This window comes from Callithrix jacchus, chromosome 10, assembly GCF_049354715.1.
Source record: "Callithrix jacchus isolate 240 chromosome 10, calJac240_pri, whole genome shotgun sequence".
In the NCBI taxonomy this organism is placed as follows: Eukaryota; Metazoa; Chordata; class Mammalia; order Primates; family Cebidae; genus Callithrix; species Callithrix jacchus.
The window spans coordinates 22,927,630-22,933,737 of NC_133511.1; the positions used below are offsets into that span (position 1 = coordinate 22,927,630).

Here is a 6,108-nt window from a genome sequence, read left to right on the forward strand (position 1 = left end):
GCAGGCATGGGGTCCAAGCTGGTAATGTGAGCCAAGCACAGCTTGCAGGGTCAAGTGGGTGAAATGAAGCCAGTGGGCCCAAGCAAAACTAGGGCAAAGATGCCACCAGTCACAGAGGTTTCTGACTGGAAAAGTGACACCCTAAGGGTGTTGTGACACCAGCACTTTGGGAGGCTGAGGCAGGAGGATTACTTGAGGCCAGGAGTTCAAGACCAGCTTGACCAATGTGGTGAAACCCTGTCTACTAAAAATACCAAATTTCACTGGGCATGGTTGCGCGTGCCTCTAATCCCAGCTACTTGGAAGCTGAGGCACAAGAACTGCTTGAACTTAGGAGGCAGAGGTTGCAGTGAGCCAAGATTGCACCACTGCATTCCAGCCTGGGTGACAGAATGCAACTCTGTCTCAAACTATATGTATTTATTTACAGCCAAGGGAATTTTCAACACAGAAATGCCACATATGTTTAAGCCACGCATCTCTACATGCATGCAAAGTAGCATGTCCTCTGAAGGCTACTGGGATCTGACCCAATGCCCTGCACATTCAGGTGGTCCCAGTGGGTGCTGTTAACAAACAGTCTATCTGGTGCTTGAAGTTGCTAAGTTGTGAAAGAGGAAACCAAATCTATCTTCTGTTCCTATCTCTCCTCTTCAGTATTTTCCCACTTCTATTTGGTTCCATTGTCTTTTCCTGTCAATCCCCAAGTAGGCAGCTCCAGTTAAAGTCCTATCTCCCTGAGAGTCCCTAAAGCTGTGCCCCTTGGGCAGCACCCGAACCATTCATTTAACACTTCCTTGCCTGCCCTATCACAGCCTGCACCATAATGTCCTATATCATTGAAAAGGATGGAGAGGGAACAGCTACGCAAGTGTTATGGTAGAATAATAACGGGAAAGGAAGCCTATTTGCTAGCTTTCAGGAATGATGTCGGCAATTTTAAAGCAGTGTAAGAAGTTTCAGTTTGGTATGAGGGAGAGGGAATTGTCTTGATTTGGAGAGAAGATTTCTCTTCTCCCATCTTCTCCACTCTAAAACCACAAGTCGACCTAGAAAAGTTGGTGATGTGTGGTTTGGTAAATAAGTTCAGCTTTGACATGAAGATTGACCTGATTTGACATTGATTGATGGATTTGACATGCAGGTGACCTGAGATTGGTGCTCCTGTCAGTCTTAAAAACAAACAACTCACACTACTATATCCATTGAGACAAAGAAAAACAAACAAACAAACAAACAAAGCCCCCTAAGTTTTGGACCTGACCTAGTTGTTCACAGCATGTGTGAACCCAGGCCAGTTTCCTGTCTAAAATATGGGTCATCGTAATGTTTTCCTTTTCTATTGCACAAAGATATGATGATAAAGTAAGCCGTTCTACATTCTTCCTGTGTGTGCGTTGGGGAGCGAGTGGGGGAGGGATCATGTCTGTTTTGCTTCCTTTGTTTCCATATTGTTTAGAACACGCTCATTAATACTTGACTTAATGAGCTGTCAGGTGGGATAACCCTTACCTGTTCCTCCTTTTGGAGGGCAGATAGAGAATATGATTGGAGATGCATAAAATGTGACTAACATCTCTGTGTAATCAGGACTTGCAGCACCCTGATTGCTCCTATCTGATTCTTCCTGAGAAAAAAACCAAAGCAAAACAAAAGAAAAACTTGACTTAATAAGTAAAGGGCGGTGGAGTTGGGTCGACTCTCAAATTATTGATGCCCGAGCTTTTAGCGTGCATCAGGACCACTCGAGGGTCTTGTTCAGACTCGACTGCCAGGACCCACCCAGGGAGGTTTGGGTTCAATAAGCCTGGGGTGGAGCCCAAGAACCTGCATCTAACGACTTTCTCTTGTGCTGTGACGCTGCGGGCAGGGACCAGGCGCCCAGGGGCAGGCGGCAGCTCGGGAAGGGGCCAGCAGGTGGCGCGGTCGCCGAGCCCGGCCTTCCCCCGGCGCCGCCGAGGGAAGCGAGTGAGCGTGGCCTCCGTCCCAGCAAAGCTTGCACTCCATCATCCTCCGGAAAAAACAGTCTTTGAGCTTCCTTTTCAGTGACCCCGTTTTGGGGACTGAACCCTTGCGAGTAAGAAAACCCCTCTTAAAGTTTAATGGATCTATCACATCACACGTGGTTGACGAAGCCCTTCTCTACTTGCCTTGTTTGACCCACTGTCGCTGTCCGGGCTACTGGCTTGGTGGAGGGGACACGCTCGCTGCTCCGGCTGCGGCTGCGGACTTCGGGCTCCTCCCCTGAGCTGGGCGGAGAGTGCTGTCCGCTTTGTTAGGAGGCTGCCGGGTTGACAACGTGGGAAAAGTACCTTACACAGCATAAGGGCTCAATCCACATTAAGGAAGCAGGCAGGAAAAAGTGTCAGTTGAATAGCCACTGACAGTTCCTTAGGGGAGAAATGAATTTGGGTTTAGCTGTCCAGTAGAACTCTGCTGTCTACACTGTCCAGCACAGCCATAGGTGGCCACTGAGGACTTAAAACACGGGGAGGGTGATGAGAGAGTTGAATTTTAAATTGTATTTAATTTTCATTAAATTTAAAGTATTGGATGGCACAGGTTTAGCAAAACACCTTGCTGAATTGTGAAAAGATGTCCCTTAAGCCTTAGGGCATGGCTGGCAATTGGTAAGAGGTAGTTCAGTCTGTCTGTCTAAAAAGGTGTAGAAATTTTAGTGGGTGGGGCAATCTGACCAGCAAGGAAAGGAAGAGAGGTTGGGGGCAAAGGGCCAGAGGTATCGCAAGGTGTTAGTGACTAAGCCAATGAGAAAGGAAGTCAGTAAAATCTCTCCAGTGGCAGCGATGGCTCAAAGGGAATTTAAAAACTGGAATGCGTAATATTCAGTCTTAAGTTATTTACTGAGCAGTAGAAGGTGTTACTTCTTTCTGTTGCCCATCCCTTCAGAAATGTCTGCTTAATACAGAGCCTGGAGGTGGCAGCAATTAGGAGTGAAGAGATGACAAGATGTGGGGGTGTCCAGTGGGGGTGATTCCTTCAGGAAACGTGAGAGCAAATTCAGGAGGCAACAGGAGAGAGAGGAAGAATTAAGCACAAGCAGGATCTAGGGACGGAGAGACTGCGGTGATATCGTCAGGACGCCTTTTCCGCTGCAGAGGGGATGGAGATTTTTGAACCTCTTTTAATTAAATCTTAAAGATAACAGCAACTCCAGTAAGTGGGAAGACTGCACATCCAGGCCTCCGCTTCAAAGCATTTCTTCAGATTAATGCTTCCTGACTTAAATAACCTCACAGAGCAGGCGTCTCTTGAAGGGCCTCACTGCCAACTGCAGGTGTAAGTGGGAAAGGAGACCAGGAGGGCTTGAGCAATGTTACAGCAGGCAGGCAGCAAGCGGTGGCACCGGCGTTTTGCTAAATTTATAAAGCATAACATCACTTTTTCTGGACTTTTGTCTTTCTCTATGGTATCTAGCGATAATGAGTCACTGTCCAACTGCTCCCAATTTCTGTAGTTGTGTGTGTGTGTGTGTGTGTGTGTGCGTGCATGCGTGTGTGTATGAGAGAGAATAGATGCAAAATGAGGTGCAGCTTCGGTGCTGGGCATACTTCCTGTGCTGAATCACAGCGCCTCCTAGTCATTATCTCTGCTGCAGTCTTAGAAGATGCCTCCTGAGTGTGATAATGTGGCATCAATCCCCTCTTGCAAGTGATTTCATGACAAAACTCTCGGGTGAAACTTTGTCTGCCACCTCTTTCCTGCCTGGATGCTAGAGGTAGATTAAACATCACCTCTTAGTAGCTACCTGTGACTCATAGCCCTAAGAGCTGCCTCTCCGACCCTGAAGGGTTTGGATAGAGAACCGGGAAGGGAGAGAATACAGGCTTTCCAAAGAAGGTACTTGTGTTTTCCCTGGTACGTCTGTTCTGTCCAAGTAAAGCTAGTTCTCCAGCTACAGCACGTGATAATTTATTTGAGCCTGTCTTTGCCCACAGGATCTCCCAGCCGCTCCTTACTGTACCCTCTACCTTCTAACCCTGTTCTGTAGTCACCTCCTTGAAGAAATGCCACCGAGCGGAACACCCTTGTGTCTGTCCATCAGCATGGTTGCTCAGGGCAACTCCCAGTGGAGGTGGGGCAAGTGGTAATCCCTGGTGGGGTTTGAGAGTATCACATGTTTTTCCACAAAGCTCCCATTAAAATAATTATATTACCTGGGTGGGGAGAGGGGTACGGCAGCATTCAGCTGGCAGACTGGCAAAGAACATTCCACCAAATTAAGTAGAAGTCACTAGTCTAGGAAGGGAAGCATCAGGGAAGAGAGCATTTTTTTTTTTTCCTTAGACGGTCTTACTCTGTCATCCAGGCTGGAGTGCAGTGGCGCCATCTTGGCTTACTGCAACCTCGGCCTCCTGGGTTCAAGTGCTCGAAGAGAGTTTTTTTTTTCAATGAGGGCAGGATGAGGGGTGGAGGAGAATGATGGAGAGGGATGACAGGGAAATGGAAACCTAAGGGACTGTGCAAGAAGAATTATAGTTTGCATGGGATAGAGAGGAGAATGAGTCTTGGGATTTTAAAAGGGAGGTTAACATGGATTCACATTGTGGCTCAGCTGCCATCTGTGTGACCCCCTTGAAGCCCATCTTAGGTTTATTTTCCTTACGCGTACAGGGTGGTCATGAGGATCTCACACCTTAGAAGGCACATGCATACATCATGTTTGCTTAAGATTAATCCCCCTTCCTGCCACAGGAAGGAAAACAACAGTCACTGTCCAAATTCTAACAATCTCAAGAGGTAGAGAGTCTCTAGCAGTGCCCCTGCTTGCGGAGAGACAGAGTTAAGATCCCAGTCAGCTTGGTGGTGAACTACAGCAGAATTTTTGAGTCTTCTGAGCCTTGAATCTGGTCTGGTTCTCAAAGGCTTTTTGATAACCCAGACCACACCTTTAAACCTGGCACAGTTAGTGCAGTTAATTAGTTGGGCAGAAAATTATGTATGTACTTTTGAGAGACACTAATTGTGCGTGGTTAATTGGGAACTTGTCTGGGTGTGTGGTGTCTGTCTGCTGTGTACTGTGAAAGGCAGAGTCTGCTGCCTTTGCAGGAAATTAGCAGTTGACACTGCTGTTTTCCTGCTGTGCCAAGCCAGCCTGAAGGAACTTTGCCAGATTCTTAAGGGCTTCTGGGCCCAGCTTTGCTGATGAAGACACAGTAACCTGAAGGGCTTTGATGAGGCTGTGTGTGGATTAATTCAGGTTCAAGACTATGTTGGCGTGAACTGAGCTTTGAGTGACAGGTGTGAAAAAGAGTACCAGGTGCTTGCAAGGCAAGGGCAAAGAGTAAAGGATGTCCCAGTAAGGAAGCAACATCGTCACTGACTACCACTCTCTTAGGACAACTAACGCACATCTATGGAACAATCACTATGCGTCGGGCAACGTGCTGGCTGTTTTTCTTACGTGAGCTCTTGAATCATCACAGCAACACTATAAAAAAATTTATATTACTCCAAATTACAGATGAGGAAACAAAAGTTCTCTTAGCAAGGTTGAGTAACTCATCTAAGGTACATAATAGAAAACAAGAAGGCATCATTTGAATCTCAGGCTTTCTATCATCAGATCATTTGCTTTTTACACCTGCTCTACATTGTCTGTCACCAAACCGATCTGATAAATGACCCAGATCACAATATTGATTGGCAAGAAGGGGGAGATATCTTATGGCATGGGGATTTTGTTGGACAGGTTGGCCTGTGTCCACAAAGAAGGCCAGGTCAATTCCACGGCACCAAGACAGCATTGCAAGGGCTCGGGTCACACTGTGTCCTCCTTTCTAAATCCCTCTAACCAATTGAACACAGGAAGAACTCACAAGATTGGTTACTATCTAGATGACTTTGTCCAGGGTCCTCAAAGGAGTGGGCTGAGCATGGGGATGGGGTCCTAGTGAGGAGGGCGGTTGCGTGCCGGATCATCATATTATTATGAGTTAGCAGTTCCTGAGCATTACCATAAACCAGGCATTCTGCTAAGTGCTGTCGTGTCGCACATAATCCTCATCATATCACCATGAAGTGGGAGCACTTATATCCACTTATCTATGCAAAAACTGAGACTTAGTTTGAGTTACCTGCCTGGAGTCT

At 46.9% G+C, this 6,108-nt stretch overlaps 1 non-coding gene across 1 annotated transcript; it reads left to right on the forward strand.

Annotated features, from left to right (window-relative positions):
* Positions 1–1,489: 1,489 nt before the first annotated feature.
* LOC118145987 (U8 small nucleolar RNA) lies at positions 1,490–1,622 on the forward strand. The gene has a single exon (XR_004731456.2). It is a non-coding gene; the product is annotated as a U8 small nucleolar RNA (small nucleolar RNA).
* The last annotated feature ends 4,486 nt before the right edge of the window (positions 1,623–6,108 follow it).